This window comes from Acartia tonsa, chromosome 1, assembly GCF_053477335.1.
Source record: "Acartia tonsa isolate MP-2025a chromosome 1, ASM5347733v1, whole genome shotgun sequence".
NCBI lineage: Eukaryota > Metazoa > Arthropoda > Copepoda > Calanoida > Acartiidae > Acartia > Acartia tonsa.
This window is the reverse complement of record NC_137260.1, coordinates 17353056-17372119: the sequence shown is the minus strand read 5'-3', so window position 1 is coordinate 17372119 and position 19064 is coordinate 17353056. Positions and strand designations below refer to the sequence as shown.

General features: G+C 35.6%; 1 long non-coding RNA gene across 2 annotated transcripts; it reads right to left on the bottom strand.

Annotated features, from left to right (window-relative positions):
* Nucleotides 1-1617: 1617 nt before the first annotated feature.
* LOC145313931 (uncharacterized) lies at nucleotides 1618-9864 on the bottom strand. 2 transcript variants are annotated; one of them, XR_013877567.1, is made up of 9 exons: nucleotides 9542-9864; nucleotides 8890-8985; nucleotides 7917-8008; nucleotides 7060-7131; nucleotides 6279-6338; nucleotides 5432-5518; nucleotides 3621-3677; nucleotides 2882-2947; nucleotides 1618-1976 (listed from the first exon to the last, which is right to left on the bottom strand). It is a non-coding gene; the product is annotated as an uncharacterized LOC145313931 (long non-coding RNA). The 2 variants fall into 2 exon arrangements; XR_013877566.1 differs by having other exon boundaries at nucleotides 8890-9864.
* Between the last annotated feature and the right edge of the window lie 9200 nt (nucleotides 9865-19064).

Genomic DNA, 19064 nt, shown 5'->3' with positions numbered 1-19064 from the left:
TAACTACAAGTTATAACTCAAACTAAATTTTTTGTTCATATTGTACAAACAAATTCATAAACTTACCATCCAATAAAATTATAAATTGATGCATCTTATCAACAAAATAAGTACACAAACGATATTTTTATTTCAAATTCTTCAAAATTTGCACTGTGTATCAAAGAATTGTAGACATACCCAATTGTCCTGAAAATTTATGCAAGGTTTGCGCAAAATGACGTCATCCTTTCTATCTCATTTTTACCCCCAAATGTCTTTTTATTATAATCATTACAACAATTTGATTTTCGTAAAAGGATCAATAAACATTAAGTAAGAGTTTTTTCTTATTTGCAGTGATATAACAAGAACAATTACTTTTGTATCAAATAATCTTTAAGGGTATCTAAGTTAAGCATCAAAACTTTTTGTATATTACTTTTGCTAAAAATAATTTTACTGATTTTGAAATAATATTTTAAAGGGTGTATTAAAAAGGCCATACAAACCTATAGCAGGAAATGTACGAAATTATTCTATTTGATTCATATTGCGCTAAGCAATATATTTTCTTCACCCACCACATTTTTATGCAAGTTTTCTGCTTCGTTTAGTTTTTCAAACAGTTTTGTCTGTCTATCTTTTTATACTTTATTTGGTCCTACGACAAACGCAGTAGTCCCAAACGTCGGAGTGGACAAACGCAGGAGTGGATGCTTAACCTAGCCTAACCTATTTTAAACTATTTTTTAGGTTTTTTAAATGCCTAACCCCTGCGGGGGGCTTATTTGTATATTCATATCTTAACCTAACCTAACCTGTATAGAAATACCGAATTAAATTATTATTTTAACACTCCTGCGTTTGTCCACTACGACGTTTGGGACTTCTGCGTTTGTCCTGGAACCCTTTATTTATCTGTTGGTTGTCTATCGGTGTTTGTAGGTTGCTTGAAGTTCTGGATAAATAGGGCTTTGTTTTTCAGAGGATTGGATCTGGTGTAGTGAGTTTATTCCTTTTTTGTGTGGTGTATAAACTGTATACATAATACATATATATTGTGGTATTCACCATCCAAGTTTATGCATCTCCATCCCTGTCCACATTCCTATACTTCTCTGGCTGAGTCAGACCTCCACTTGTAACCGCCACTATACTCCATCCTGCTGTGTTGAGGGGCCAGTTGATTTTATGCAGGCCTTGTGAGAACATCTCTCCATCAGCTTGCACTTGGTAGACTGTATACCTATATGCTAGGTTGTCGACAGTCTTAGTCCTATATTCCTGTGCACGTGGTTTTCTGTCCTTTACAGAAAACGAGACGTCCAAGCCTTTAATTGATATCATATTAAATATATCCTATAATAATAATCCCATTAATCTGCCTATTCTAACCAGTTTAATTGCTTAATAAATATTGTATTTTTTAGAAATACCTTTGTTATATTATTGATATTTAATTGTATCGAAGCTACTCTATACTCGTATTCCGGTCTGTCTGTACATCCCCTCTTACGTCATTTTGGCGCAGTCTTGTCTACCACTCAATTTTTGAGGGGGGAAGGTATAGATAATTATTAACGTACAGACAAAATTAAATTGTAAAGTAGCTTCGATTGCAAAGTGAAATTAATATTTTCCTGATAACTAAGTTTATTCACGGAAGCAGTTTATAGTAACAATTTGTTACAGAATATTTCTAATAATTATTTCGTGGCAAACTGCCAAATAAAGATAAAAAGGAACCCGCCTTTTATTTTCACACTAGTATTTAATTTCACACATTTCCATATTTTCTCCCTAAAACAGGAAGAAAGGGATATTTCCAAGTTCTTAAAAAAGTTCGTGGTAGACAAAGCAGTGTTAACGAACACTACACTCCAGCACCATGACCGATAATGCCAAGAAAGGGGATGATAAAACCAAAAATCCGCCGCCTCCGCCGGCTCCGGCCGTCCCTGGTACCTCGCAGCAGCAGTCAGACCCGCTTTCCCCTGAAAAAATCAAAGAACTCATAACGGAAGCGTTAAATGTTAAGTTAAACGAATACTCGTCACATTATAGAGATATAATAAAACAAGAATCCGAGATTATGAAGCTCGAAATAGAAACAAAATGGGCAGGGTTTAAGGACACGGAATCACATCGCAGATTATTAGCCGACACCGACATCTTAGACCTAAAACGTAGAGTATCAAAACTCCCAGCGGACGGAAATCTTGGCCCATTGTTTGCGGAAAAAACGTTAAACGAAAGTCTTAACACAACTCATTTTAACACCATAGGTGATGATTCAATTAATGCCACTTTTTATGACCGACTATCGGTCCAACAAAAGATAAACGTGATCGAATGGGTCGCCAAGGATAGAATTACAGCCCCAGGTTGTATGGCCTATTCAATTGTAGGCTTTGTAGGTCCGGCGGATAATGATAATTGGATGAATGTAAGAGAAACTTCTCTAACGGAATACGAAAAAACCTTATTAGAAAGGTTTCCCTTTATCCCTGATAGGATTAAGTCGTTAGAGCCCCTCTGTAGACCTACACGGTCTGCACCCAATGTAGCAACAAGACCCTCTACAAGAAACACACCAGGCACAGGCACATCCGCGACGGCAACAACTAGCGCCGCCGACGATGATTTTATTAAAGAATGCTTTATTAAGGGACAAAAATGGGATTCCGATTTTGCGAGGGATGCCCCTAGGTGGGACGGCAGGGCCGACTTTGATAATTTCTTTTCTAATTTGTGGAGGGTTGCAAAGACATACAGAATCTGTGACCCAATCCTTTTTAAGGATATTTTATACCAGCGAATTTATGACTCTAGAGGGGAACGATTAGGAGACCTAATTACGTCTGAAAGAAATCAGGCCTTATCTGCCTTAAGTTATTACCTGATGATTAGGAGGCTGGTCACTCCCTTCTCGGATCCAGAAGTAGCCTCGCAGTACTTCTACAACCTAAAACAGGAGACTAATCAACCCCTTGACACCTATTTTGAAAACAAACTTAGGGTGTTCAAACTCATGAATCCTGGCCTCATACCTAAAAAGAAGTGGAAAGAATTCTATCTTAACGTTAGCAAAAATCTGCTGTATACCAACCTTGCCATGGACATGGCCAATTACGTTGAGAGTATGCAATTTTTGGACGATTACAACGCTTACTTAAATAAACTTATTAACCTCGGACAAAGATACGTTAATTGGGATGGGTCTGGCCATATTAGCAAGGAAAACCTTTCGGCTTGCTATTCCCAAGCCATGGAAATGTTCCTACCTAAAAATTCTGCGGAAACGAAAAAACAACCCATAATCAGCATTATCGAAGATAATACCCCCACTAACACGGCAATGTATAAGGAAAACTTAACCGAAGAACCTGACGAGGTTCCCTCTTGGGTAGATCATGAGGATGATCCTATTGCTTGGGATCAAATCGAGGGCGTTATAGGAGCCTTTAATGGGAGGAGTAAAAATATTAAATGCTGGCATTGTAATATCCCTGGCCATGTAGTGCAGAATTGCAACAAAAAGAAAGCTGGGGAGCCCCCACATCCTGAGTCCCGCTTTGGTAAAACACGGAGTAAATTCACACCACCTAGAAAAGCTCCAGGTAATAGTAATAAAATACCTGAGCAGTATGCGCGTAAAACTATCAACCAAATGGATCAGGAAGCCAGCGAGGAATCTGAAATAGATAAATATGTACAAGCGATTGTTAAAAATCACGTCCATTAGATGTAGAAAATAAGTGGATATATGCGATATTAATTGTCCCTATCCCAGAAAATAAAAATTTGCTGAATGAATTTCATATTTTGATATGAAAGATAAACAAAATATCCCATGTCAAGCTAAACTTGCAAATTCCTTAATATCAAATATCCCTTGCCAAGCAATGCTTTGGCGCGAAAAAATAAAACAAATTGTTATTATTAAGTCTGACTAAGCAACACAAAATAAACTCCTTCCCCTCCTTTCCCTATCCAAATGTAGCTGATACAGGAAATTGGGGGAAATAGGGAGGTAACCTGAGGAGCATTTCACATGCACTTAATATTTCCATTTTTTAAAAATCTAATAGTCTTTATAAAGAAGCCAACAAGTGAATACCTATTTTCTAGTTAGTAGTATTTATTTTTAATATCGCATGATCTATCTAAAATGTAAATATCGTATATTTTGAGTGTATATATATATAAGAATCTAAAACATTCTAGTTCAATTTTTAACCGCTAGGGGACCTTAAGCGAATTATCTGTATATAAACAATGATTTTTGAGTTAAATCCTCAGTATCAATTTTATCTGAGAGTTGCACACTCTTAGCCTCTGATTTTTGTAGCTGAAATATTTCAGCAATTATGTATAATAACTTATTCATATGGATAAATATTATTGCATTTTGTACAGTGACAATAATAGAACTATATTTAATTTATTATGTATCCGAAAGATGTCGCCTAGAATGCTATCGCGGTCCATATAAGTAAATAATAAGAAGGGGGGGGGGTCTACTGGAAAATCTGTATAAATACGAGCGAATTTCCAAATCTAATTCAGTTGTTCAGGAAGATTTTTAATTATCTTTTCCTCTCTGATTTTTTGAGCTGCAATCAAGCAGCAGTTAAAAATTAAAAACTTTAATCACTTAAAACGTGATTAATAAAATCTTAAAACATTTTGATTAAATTATTTTCCGCTAGGATTACTGGCAGAATAAAATAAACTTAGTTCTATTAGCTTCCGCTAGGATTACCAGCGGAATAAAAGGTCACTATATAAAAGTGAATGTATATTATTAATCAAGGCCAGTTACTATCAAAGCAGTTACTACAAACCACTTCTTATTTTTGAAGCTGACTTCAGCATTAATTATACTTTAGTAAATACATAAACTCGTTCTACCCCATAGGTGGAAAAATTAAGTATAAATACTTACAATATCAGAATAATAAATCAGTCATGATTGATCCTCTTTATTATATTAGCCATATCTAATATTTTTTGAGCTGTAATTCAGCGCTAACTTTATATTATTTAATATTGTGAATCAAATACTAACTAGTAAAACTATATTTTGTATAAATACAGATATAAGTCAAAAAATAAGTCAGTCTGTTTTTAATGTCTTGTTAGTTACAAGCTGGACACTTATTTTTAAGCTACTTTGTAGCCTTTCAATCTTTCGAAAACTTTTTAGTTCAATTTTATTCCGATAGGTTTTTATCATATATCCAAGTATATAAATAAGGACCCGTATTAAAGTTTAGTAGTTTCTTTAGAACTATCAACATTCTCATGCTTATTAAGAAATTTCTGGAGCTGAAAAGCGCTTAATAAAAACTTAATGAAACCCAGAAAGTTATATAAAATTATTTTAACAATTAACCATATTGTTAAAACATTTCATTATTTAAAAAGATTCGTCAGACAACTATACCTGGAACACAGGAAATCTCTGTGTGAGGATTACCATCGTCTAACCGCTGAGGTGGGGATCTTGGAAAATATGCATCTTAGGCTTCGACTAAAAATATAATTTGTTTTATAATGCCTATCTGTGCAAAACTAAAAGTTCTTAATCCCGTGGGGGGGGAATTCCTGCAACACGCTTTAGTGGATACAGGAAACAACTTTAGGTCCCTTATTTCTAAAGAAATCTTAGATGATAATAAAATCACATTCACCCCTGCCAATCTTAGCGCTCTGTCTGTAGATTTAAAACCAGTAAATATCATAGGACACGTAAGTTTAAAATTCAGCTTTGATGGGTCAGATAAAATATTCGAAGAAACGTTTTACATCCCTGAAACGACGTCTAAAATTATAAATCTAGGATATGAATTTCTCAAAGTTAATCGAATTAATTTGTTACTAGATAAGTTTTCATTCGAGCTCCCCACTGGCGAGCAAATCCCAATAGAAAATTCGACAATTAACATAGTTGAAGAAAGTAAAAACATACCCTTGATTCCTACAAATAATGTTCATACGGAACAAAACTCCCTTATCCCAGGAATAAATTGGAGTAACCAGGGGGGGACTGGGACATTAAAACAAAATAAAACATGCGTAAAATTAGCAAAGAAAACAACATTCTTGCCGGGGGGGAATACAACGGTGATAACAATACCTATCCACCAAAAAAATAGGAAGCTGTATATATCCCCAAATAATTCTAAAATGACAAGCCATAACGGCTTGATGCTTATGGAGGGTATTTATAATGTAAATGAGAAGGGAGAATGTTGGGTAAATTTTGTTAATTTAGCAGGAAAAAATATTACCTTATTGAATAACGTTAAAGTTGGATATTGCTTTGAATTTGAATCGGATTCCCCAAATTCCTGCAATGAAAATATTAATCAAATAAATGAATTGTCAGGAACTACACTTCTTAAAAGAATTAGATTCATTAAAGAAAAATTAGACTTAGAAAATAGTGATCTTATCAAAAATAACCCAGGGATGAAGGAAAAGGTAGTAAAATTATGCCTTGATCATTTCGATATATTTTCGGTTGACGATGCCGATATCGGTAACTGCGATCTCTTACAGTATAAAATAGACTTGATCCCCGGGGCTAAACCTATTAAGGCTAGAAACATTCAATTAAACCCATTTTACGAAGCCAAATTAAAAGAACAAATTGAAAACTGGCTAAGGGGGGGCGTCATTGAGGAGGGCTACAGCGAGTGGTCCTCCCCAATCTTTGCGGTAAAGAAAAAACCAACGGCTGGGGGGGAAGGCAAACTTAGGTTCGTTATCGATTTTCGTGCGCTTAATAGTGTAACACGAAAAATTAACTGGCCCCTTCCCTTGATTTCTAGTAATTTAGAAAAATTAGGCACTGGCAATGTATTTACCACCCTCGACTTGACTAGCGCCTTCCATGCGCTAGCCATTTCGGAGGAAAGTAAACACTTGACAGCGTTCACAGCCCTTAACAGGCAGTATCTTTTCAAGAAACTGCCGTTCGGACTGTGTAACGCGCCAAGTGTTTTCTGCCATTTGATGGACAGAGTCCTAACCCTTATCCCTGGCTTATACGAATTTATAATTTCTTACCTTGATGATCTTATTATATTCTCAAAGAATGTTGAGGAACATCTGAAGCATCTCAGAAAACTCTTCGGAGTCCTAAAAATAGCAAAACTTAAGTTAAATCTAGCCAAATGTAAATTTTTCACATCCGAATGTACATATTTAGGTCATATAGTCAGTTCCCAAGGACTTAAAATGAACCCCGCATATTTAGAACAAATTAAAAATTGGAGCAGGCCCAGGACAGGCAAGGAACTCCAGCGTTTCCTGGGCTTCTCCAATTATTATAGGGCCTATTTCCCATCCTATGCAAAAAATTCTTGTACCCTAGATGAACACAGAAACGATAAAGTTATCGAATGGACCGATTCCCTATCAAAAGATTGGGAAAATTTCATAAATATGTTCTCAAATTCTATAAGTAAAGGCTATCCCCAGTGGGATAATCCAAACCCCTTTATAGTAGATGTAGATTTTTCTACAAGTTATTTCGCTGGAATTCTCAGCCAAAAACAGGGGGGGGAAGAAAGAATTATTGGAATATGTTCCAAAAAATGTAACGGGGCAGAGAAAAATTATCCAAGTTATAAAGGCGAATTAGCATGTCTAGTATTTGTTCTTAAAACCTTTCTTCATTATTTAAGATTTAGAAACTTTATTGTACGTACAGATTCGATTTCCTTAGTTCATTACAAAAAATGGCAAAAAGGAACAATAAATGGTGTAACTCTGAGATGGATTTTCTTTATACAAAGTTTTGACTTTACAGTAATTCATAGGAAGGGTAGGGACCATTGCAATGCCGACAATCTATCTAGAGGGCAATTTTTATGCAAAGAACATAAGGAAACCGATTGTGAAAAATGTACTAGCTCATTTACCTTGGATCCTTATGAACAGGATTGCCCCTACCAAGACCAGATTTTTGAGTTACATGCGGCTTCGGAAGTCGGTGTGCACAATGTTTGGCAATCTGAAACACAAAAAGATCAAGTATTATCTGACATTCGTAGGTGGATATTCGAAAAAAAGAAGTTGTCGAGTTTTGAAAGAGCTGAACTAACCGGCCGGAAAGAGGTCCTTTTTAAATTAATAGAACATTTATACGTTATGGAAGGACTTCTAATATTTAGACAACCTCTTAGCAATGGAACATTCATTGAAAGACCCGTTGTACCCATTGGATTATATAATAAAGTTTTTGAATTAGCACATAATAATATTATAGGTCACAAGGGGGTTAACGAAACAATACGCAAGATAAATGAAAGATTCTTCCTTATAGGAATTAATAAGTTTGTTGAATCACGCATCAAAAATTGTATCACCTGCCTAAGAAAAATAGGACAGATACCTAAACATAAACAACCTATCACCCATTCAGCCATTAGTCACGAGATTTTTGGCCAGGTATCAGTAGACCTTATCGGTCCTTTAACCCCTAACTATTTCCAAGGACAACATGTCCGCTACATATTTATCCTAGTTGACCTATTCTCTAGGTACATAATCGCCCACCCCATCAAGGACGCCACCGTGGAAAGCACGGTGAAGGTTATCCTTGAACAGGTGGTACCCACCTACGGCTTATTTCGGTCATTGAGGAGTGACAGGGGAACAAATTTTACTGGGGAAGTTTTCAAAAAAGTTATGGATGAATTAGGTATCGAAACTAAACTTATTCCCCCAAGAAACCCTAATAGTAACCCATGTGAAAGGCATAATCAAAGCATTTATGCAGGTCTAAGATCTGATGACCGATTCGAAAGTAAAGACTGGGCAAGAAAATTAGCTTTGACCACTTTTGTAATTAACTCTAGTACGTCTAGAAGAACGGGGTATACGCCATATTACCTTATGTTCGGCAGACAACCAACTCTCAATCTCGATTTCTTTTCTCCAATCCTGCAGAAAAGGCAAGACATTGATTGCAGGTCTTACTTAAACTACCTAAAAAATTTGGAAGAAATTATTGCACAGGTTTCCAAAAAATCTAAAATCTATTTAGAGTTTCAAAATAAATCTAGAAAGGCTTCATCTCCCCTTTTCGTTAACGACGTATGCTTTGCTTTTTTTAACCTAGTCAAGATAGGGGTCAGTAAAAAATTGCAATCTTTCTATGGGGGTCCTTTTATTGTAACAAAAAAATTCTCAGAGGCCCTTTTTGAACTCAGTCCCTTTGGATCAAATCCAATAAAAACTAACCAAGTTGTTAGTAGAGATAAAATACGAAAAATAGATTCTAAAGTAGAATTATTGGGGGAAACACTTTCCTTTAACGTCTTTCCAATTGAGGAAATTGTCCCGTCTGAGGAAATAACCTTGACCATAGATAATACCGGACAAACCGAAATAAACGATAATAAAGGTATGGAAAATGACGATTTTACCTACCTAGATAACGATGGTGACGATTTTATAGAAGAAAACCCTGAAACTAGTCAGGACTTACCCCAGGGGGAGGTGGATTGTGATGGGGGAGGGGATATAATGGAAAAAAACTCACCATTTGAGCCACAGCCCAAAGACCAAGAACCCCCTGGCGCAGATCGGTCATCCGGTCCTAACATCCACGTCGAAAATAGTTTCTTGGAAGAAACCGTCCCGTCCGAGGCTTCTTTCTTCGCACAAAGACCCAAACAATCCAGCCCTGAAAAGGTTATTAATGTTAACAAACAAAGCATAGTACCCAAATATATATTAGAAGAAGAAAGAAAAACTAGGTCACAAGGGGGGGATAACCGCATACATGTCCAAATCGGACTGCATAACCCAATTAAAAGGAAGAAATAAAATGTATATAAAATGTATAATTATATAAAACCAAGGTGGCAAATGTATATAGCTTAATCTACGTATGTATAATAACGAAATAAACAAAAAATATATGTTAAAACTAACTAATTAACATATTTCAGAGAAAAACAAGAAGCATAAAAATAAAATGCAGCATCATTTGGCAAAGGCACCAGGAGCTCGAGGTAAATTTATTTTGGGATTCTTGGGGCTTTTTATTATTTTGGCAAAATCAAATGCGTCCGAAATAATACAAATAGATGCGACTCAATGTGTAGCAAACGAAAATCCGCGTTTGAAAATCTCTGAATGCGCTGCGTTTCTTAATATTACCAATATTGAACAAAAACAATTTCACCTACTTCAAAAGGTTGAAAGAAAAATTATACCTGGAATCCGTTGCCACCTCCGAACCAGTACTCATTACTGGTATTGTGGCAGATATAGCCACATCCACCTCGCTGCTCCAGCACTCGTGGAGATACCGAGCCTCGTAACTTATGAAGACTGTTACACCATGTCCAAAACTAAAATATTTAACTTTGAAGGAAAATCAGTCTCAGTGTATGAACACCAGATGTCATACACGCGTTTCCTGGTAAACGGGACGCTTACTTACCCCAACGACCTCCTTAACGGCATCGACCCCACCTGCGAGGGAAACGGCGTAACCATTAACGGCATTTTTATCCCTGGGACATTTGAGGAAAAACAAATAGGGGTCCAGGCTGAGCCTGTTGAATTATTACAAACAAAAGCGGGCTGTTACCTGGGCAGTCACTGGGTGGGAAACAATTGTTTAGATCACAATCTTAGAATAGGCTACGATAGAATTATCTCAGATGATAAATCTGATAACGCACAAAAATTCACTTCTCCTTGGCGAACGGTAGACATCTTTAATATTTCATTGTTTACATTTGAAGGAGAACAGGGTGCCCAAAAATATCTAGTGATCGATCCCCAAATTACGCTAGCGTTAGAACTTAAAGATAAAAAACATTTTGAAAATCTAATTCCCGAATTATCTTACTACAAAACTAATATTGATAACTTAATGGTATGGTTCACAAACTCTGTAAAACCATATTTCCCACTTTTAAACGCTAAGGAAAAGGATGACATGTTACCACTAGAGATTTTCTATTCCTACCAACAATATAGTAAATTAATTGTCCCCGAAACTCGCTGTTTACAGAACCATTTTCTGTCTAAAAGTAGTATTCAGACTCATCGTAAAAAACTAGTTAGGGCGCTCGGTGAACTGGATTTGGTAATACAGTGCGATAGTCTTAAAATCAATGTTTCTTTGGGAGAAAATTTACCCTGTTTTGTGGATCATTTCTCGGTAACCAATAATAAGACTATGGGAATATCACCATTTTCACGCAGATTGGTTAACACCACCCATTTAACTCCGACTAAATGTTCCGAAAATCCAATTTTCTTACATTTGTATCAAGGAAAATTCCTTGGGAATCAAGGGCAGGGTATGCAAATATTAAATGTAAACCAATATCTTATGGATAAACCGATTAGCCTATTTCTTTATCATTCTTGGCAAAGCCTAGAAAAAACTAATTTCTCAGAAAGTGCCGAGGAATTATACCTCAGCCAACTTGCCGCAGACTCCAATGATTTTGAAGTAAAAATAACTGACTCCTGGTTTATTCAAACTTATCATAAGGTGGCTGATTTTCTATCTAGTACTTGGTATCATATAGTGCTTGTAGTAGCAGCCATCCTTACAGGAATAGGGTCGTTATTATGCGTCGCTTTTATCATCTATATATTAGCCTGCACCAAAATTCACGCGTACAAAGAAGGAGGTACGAGTGAAACACACGAATTGCGGGATTTTACAAATAATGGGGAAAATTAATCTCCAAAAAACGGACGACCTGTAAACAGACATATATACCTATAAGATTGTCGTCCCTAAAGGTCGTCTTTGTAAAAATATTTCCTTATTCGGTATAAGGAATTAATGACCCTTAATTTTAAGTTTATTATTTTTATTTTAGGATATCCCAGGCGGAATTTTTCAAGGGGTTTCCACCACTCCCATGGGGCCGGTCACTCTTAATACTGTCGAGGATATGAAGAGGCACCCTTCTACAATGAAGAGGACTATTATTACGACAGCAATCATGGCTATCCCCAGGGCGGCCCTGAGGAAGCCTACTATGAACCTGACGAGAACAGGTATCAGCCGCGAGTAAAACCGCCACGCAACCCTGAAAACCTCAGTGAACTTCAATGCGTCTCAAAATCGATCCACGTCTACCGCACCGCGGGAAAAGATGTTCCAAAGGAACTCCTTGAATTGCAAGAAAAATTGCGGCAGGCTAAAAATTTAGAGGCCAACGAATATCCCGATAAAGCCAGGCCTAGGGCCAGGCCTCTAATGGAACAAAATAGGGGAGGGGAACCGCAAAAAAATCGGGTGGAATCGCCACCAAAACGTAGTGCCTCACCTGAACTGGAGGTAGTCGCCGTAAAATCAGCCCCAAAAGCGGTAGAAAAACGTCCGCCAACACCAACAGGCAGCGGCGGCCCAGCAGCCAAGAAGGCTAAGGTGGAAACTCAACCGCCTCCATTACCCCCTAAAAAGAAAGAGACATTAGCAGAAAGCAAAATTGAGCCTAAGGCTTTTTGGGTGACTGCTGAGGAATGGAAAAAAGTCCTATCCTCCACTGTAAAAGAAGCAATGGAGGAAGCTCTTCTCCCCTTCCAGAGAAGCCTGGAATCTAAAATTGCTAGCAATGCTTCATTCGTTGAGAAAGCATATATACAACATGGCAAGCGCCTTATTGAAATTTCCGCAGAATTACTGCGGAACCGCAAAACTTTGCGCGAAAAAATTCGCACTGTCTCTGAGGACTCGACCGTTGAGTTAAAATCACGAATGACCACGGTTATTGAGGCCACTAGTCGATTGTTGGACCAAAACTCTGACAGGGTAATTAAATATATTAATACTCGTTGTAATATTATGAATGTACCTGGGCAGAATATGGCGACCATAGAGGCATCCCTTCCCGCTGAGGACGTATCCCGGCCAGATGATGATGGAGTTGAGCTGGTTTCCCACTATGGCGGTTCTGAGTGCTCTGATGAGTACAGGCCCACCGATAGAGAAGGCAATCCCGAGGTCCTGGATCCTGCAGAGGAAAACAGTGACACAGAGCTCGATGCTCAAATCAGTGAGCTCTTTCCATCTGGAATTGATCTGCCTGTTAATCCGCAGGCTGGCGCTGTCTCTGAAGATCCAGTGGCCACGGCTCCCTGTGAGGGCGTGTTGGCCCTCCAGAATGCTGTTGCTCAAGAGCTTCCAGCAGCTCCAGAAGATCCTACTTCCTCAGAACCCAATCCTGTTGATATCGTAAAGAGGGCTATGGCCGCAATCGAAGAACCTGCGAGTACAACAGCAACCCGCAGAAGCAGGCGTGCAGGTCAACTGTGAGGGAATATTTCATATTCCCTCAGAAGGAGGCGAGTGTGGTATTCACCATCCAAGTTTATGCATCTCCATCCCTGTCCACATTCCTATACTTCTCTGGCTGAGTCAGACCTCCACTTGTAACCGCCACTATACTCCATCCTGCTGTGTTGAGGGGCCAGTTGATTTTATGCAGGCCTTGTGAGAACATCTCTCCATCAGCTTGCACTTGGTAGACTGTATACCTATATGCTAGGTTGTCGACAGTCTTAGTCCTATATTCCTGTGCACGTGGTTTTCTGTCCTTTACAGAAAACGAGACGTCCAAGCCTTTAATTGATATCATATTAAATATATCCTATAATAATAATCCCATTAATCTGCCTATTCTAACCAGTTTAATTGCTTAATAAATATTGTATTTTTTAGAAATACCTTTGTTATATTATTGATATTTAATTGTATCGAAGCTACTCTATACTCGTATTCCGGTCTGTCTGTACATCCCCTCTTACGTCAATATAATGTGTATAAAGATATAATTTACAACTAAAATTTTTAAAAGATTTTAGGCGATTTTAACGAAGCTACTCTATACTTCTCATTTTCTGTCCGTCTATCCATAACGCTATTGGAGAATGTGATTTACTCGGCTGGTATTTGAGAATTCTATAGTTTGTAAATATTTTGAGTTTTTATTTATTCTTATCAAATTCTACGATGAACCTTTTTACCAAGATATTTGATATACTATTGATATTATTTATAGTATGTATCATGATGACAGGAAACAATGTCATACAATAACTTTACAAAAGTTTCTTATATGAATGAATGAATAAACTAAACATATGCATGATTGCAGAGATGGAGAGGAAATAATGAGCTGTTTATTACACCAGTTCCCAAAGTTTTACACCCACGTTTTCTAATGGTACTTTAATTTATCGGCCATTGTCTTATCCCTTTAGATCCGTGGCATGATTGTCTCCAAATAGATGATAAAATAAATACTAAGATGTAATTCCGTTAATAAACAAGTAATGTGTCAGATTTCTAAGAAATTATTCTCTATAAGGAATTATTGGCGTGCACATGGTGGGATAGATGGGGGGAGGGGGGAAGGTTAAAACAAAAAAAATTATTGAAAGGGGGATGTAAAAATTCAAAGAAAATTTTTAAAAATTTTGTTTATACAGTTCATTCTGTATATTTCGTTTTTGACAAAAGTACAGTTACAACACGACTAACATTTCCCTTTAATCTGTATTTAGGAATAATAATGGATTTATTATTACTTGGATATTACACCAGATTAGCAAGCATATACATATAATAACTTGTTTCTGGCTAAACTAACACCGACCCCAATCATCTCCCTTTATCCTATCCCTTCCCTTCCTGCTGATTGAACTGACCAATAAGCGAAGTCCATGTTAGCAACCTAATTTGACGACAATTTTCCCCTGTCATAATATCCACGTATATTCTACATTCATTATAGAATAATATTCATATATGTATTTTTATGAATATAAAATTGTTAGATGATGTCCTACGTCTCAGGAAATTGTTTTAAAGTGTTTTTGCAATACCAGAAGATCTAGAATAGCAGCAAATGAATAAGAATTAGGACTATTTTATAACGAACGTTTCTTTTCTTTCAAACTTAAACCTATTGATTAAAATTCAATTTCAATTAAAGGCTGTTTTTTATAGAAAATAAGATCACACTGTTAAAATTAGATTTCCACCATTCACCATCTAATTATCATATAACTCCCTTGAATTTACATGTATGTAATGTATGATATCAGAGTTATAGGGCAGGATATACGTAGATATTTATTTATAGTATTTTCAGAGAAGTCCTTCAACTCTATATGTAAGGTATGTCAATACGTCCATACATCACAATAACATATACATTTTGAATATACTGACTATCTAACAAGAATACGATATCTAAGTTTGATTGAATTGCAAAATTTTTACCGTATACGGTAAAATACTATGTTGTTTCATATTTGTAGGAAATTCTTTATGAAATCCAGTATAATTTTTTTTATAAAAGAGTATGGATGTCTATCGGTTTGACTGCATCTCTGAGATATCTTTAATCGCTAGATAAAAACAACAACAAAAATTATTATCCCCATCCTCTCAAAAATTAGGATAAACTAAACATTAAGGTGCCCTAAGAGACATATTGAGGCTCCTCTCAGCCGCTTGTAATGAAAAAAATGGAAAACATGAGATTTGTTATCCTTCCAAGTCCTGTAAATAAATGTTGCCCTTTTGCATTAATCCTCTTCATGGGGATATAAACTTAATTCATATAAATAATTCTCTGGGGGTAGGGGGACAAGTTATGAGGAATAATTGGAGGGGGGGGGGGGGGGGGGGGTGGACTCCCCAATTGTCTCCGGTGACCCTTTCTTGTTGTTTGCCACTCAACAAAATCTTAATCTATTTGTCTTAATAATGTTTAATTCGCTATGGCCGACAATACTAGTATCTATCTATCTTACCATGGTATCTTGGTATGTAAGAAATAAAAAGTATTTTCATGAACCATTCATGTTGCGAATGGCTGGTTGATTTTGTTTTTAAAAAGATATATGTGGGTTTTAGGGTGGTTGGTTTGAGGTTATTTTTCTAGACTACATTCTGATGTATAAAGCCAAAAGGTGATAGAAATATGTTTCAATGTATTATTTATTGAATTGACTAAAAATATTTTCTTTTTCAATAACGTCCTTTATAATTTGATAAAAAAAATCTATAAAATCAAGAAAATAATTGGTATTTATAAGTTACCGGCTGCCCCCCCCCCCCCCCCTAGTATTTTGAGAATCAATATTTGAAAGTGGAGGGAGATGGAAGAAAAATAGCCTTATACCATCTTAAGACTTAAATTAAATTGAATAAAACAATCCTATGGCACCTATGTGAAGCTTCACTAAAACGGAGAACTCAATTGATTCAGTGGTTAGCGAGATCTTAACTAATAAACAAACCAAAAATTGTTACTAAAATGCAAGACCAAAATCTCGATAAGAAAAAATATAAGGTAGAAAATAATTTATTTTCCATTTACCAATCCCTGTAAAGTAATTGTAATATACACATTTTTATTTGAAGGGAGGTATTGTGAATGAACAGAAAGGTAGAGTCTCCTAAATCGCCATCAGATCCCTCAATGATCCCCCCACCAAAATAAGTATTATTAGATTTTAATGTTTTATGTTACAAAAGTGATCTTAACTAACATAATCTTTAAAATTAGAATGTAATACAATTTACATAATGCTTTCTAATAAAGAGACTATGAAAACAGTCTAGTGATGAAAGCTTTCAAATTTTATAGGGATACCTTCTAGTTATTATAAATATTTCTTTTGATTGATAACCATAAGGGAAGGGGGGAATTTGATATATACATTGACAATATATGTGGGATTTTACTTGCAGAAAGGTAGGTATTATGAACGCTCAATTTGTAAGAGCATTAGGAAATTACTTGGGAAACAAATCAATCAAAAAATTGTCATGCAATGGTTAAGAATATTCTTACAACTAATATTACAATACAACAAAATATGTCAAAAAGAAAGGTAAGACCTTATTTCCAGTACGGCTTCGAAACCGATTTATATCCGATGGATTAGAACCGGTCCTTAGCCATAATGAAAGATTATGTATACTATCATATTACAAACATTTTTCCAAGAATATTAAGATAAAAATCATAAAATTAATACTAGTATGTATTTTTAGCTGGGCCTTCGGCCCCTCGATACTAACAAACTAATTTTAAACTTATGATTTTTCATTAAAAAATCGAGGAAAGATATTAAAATAACATGCGATAAATATCTATTAAGCTTTGATTGTAATGATTTCAAAACGCTTTATGGTTTGTTTATTCTTCGGCGGATGAAAGTTTTTAAAAGATGACACACAGCTTAGGTGAACTGATCCCAAAATAATCTACGAATAATTGGTTGAAATATTTTTAGAATAAGAAAATTGTTAGAAATAGTTAAAATATCACGTAAACAAATTATAAATAGTGTTTGGGTAATTTTTTATTTTCATTAGTCATTTTTGCAAAAGATTATCCATATTTAGCACAATAAAGTAGGTTATTTTTAGTTAATCTAAGCATTAATTAGCAATTAGGGTTATTAGTAGACTAATAACCTTCTTATCAACATTATTATCCTTCCTTTAGAATTTTGCCATTTAATTTTCTTGAAATCTTGAATCTGTTAATAAGCACTTTAATTATTTAGCTACAAGATTTTCAATCAAAATATTGTAAAAAATATAAGTATATCTTAAGTTTTTAAAGAATAATTTTGCACATTTTAAACTTCAAAGTCATTCAGATGAATTTACAAATTTTAATAGATGAAGAATTAAAGAAATAAGTAAATGTTGTTTGAACTTTAAGGCTGAATGCTAAAACTTTCTCAAAGTTCAATATTTGCTCAGTCTACTAAAGTAGTTAGATATAGCCAAATATTAGGTTATATTTAAGGGTCTTTTTACAATACAAATGTTTATATTACTAAAAAATATACTAGCGACTTTGCCCCAAGAGGCAATAAAAAAAAAATTAAGTACATTGATGCTGCCAGTAGTTTTATGTGAACTAACTTTCCCATAAACAAAAAAATGGAGGGGGATTTTTTTGTTCTTGGGGTGAAGGGCCACCCCCCAAGAAAATAGCTTAAAACCACCACAGGACCAAAAGGTATATACCCTAAAGAGTAGAATTCGATCGGTTCAGTTGTTACTGAGATCTTAAGGGACGGACAGACATCAAGCTACTTTGTATTATAGATAACTTCATACTATAAACAGAGTGTCTGTGTTCTCCTTCTAACATCTATTAAAGTATGATTCCTCCAACCTTATGCCCTTCGCCCCATAAGAGGGAGTAGAGGGGTCAAACCTTTCATTAAAAATTTTAAAAATAAAAAGAATAAAATTACTACGCTGTGGTTTTTTATTGAGGGAGGGAAGATGGGGGGGGGGGTACAGGTTTTTTGGGGGACTGTTCCACACCACGGAGCTTTAAACTAAAATAGGACCAAAGAAGCTAAAACTACAGTTAGTGAAATCTTATGTCACTGACGAACAGACAAAATAAAATAAAAACTCTTTTTCTAAATTATTTTATGCATAGTTCATTTTAAAAGTTATTTTAATTTTGAGAAAATGTTCAACTTATTTCTATCTCCGTGTAAAATTCTAATAAATGTCTGACATAAAACTTTTAATTTATTTGGCCAATTTAATTATACATCAATTTCCATAACTTTGTAGACAACTTTTCTAGAAATAAAACAATTAAAAGTGTATTGGGTTTAATTAAACCATCTCAGTATAATACACAGAAATACTTTATTTTTTTTTAAAGTTAGGTTGATATGTAAATTTAAAATTTAAATTGAACTGTACTTTGTTAGCCAACAAAACAGTGAAAAGGCTCTTCATATTTGCACTTTTAAAGATAGGTTATAGCTTATAAGTCGCAAGTTGAGCACTGATAAATCCCCCCAACCCTTTGTTTTGAAATAAATTGAAAATAAGGGGGGGCGGATTCTTTTAAAGGGGACCCTAACTCTGCGGAGCTCTAACCATACCGGGCTACCAAGTACCCACTATAACATAACCTAACCTGACCTAGGGTAATAAACATTCAAACCGAAGGCTACCCCACCCTTGTTTTCAATTTATTTCAAATAAGAAGGAGGTGGGGGTGTTCATTGATCAACAT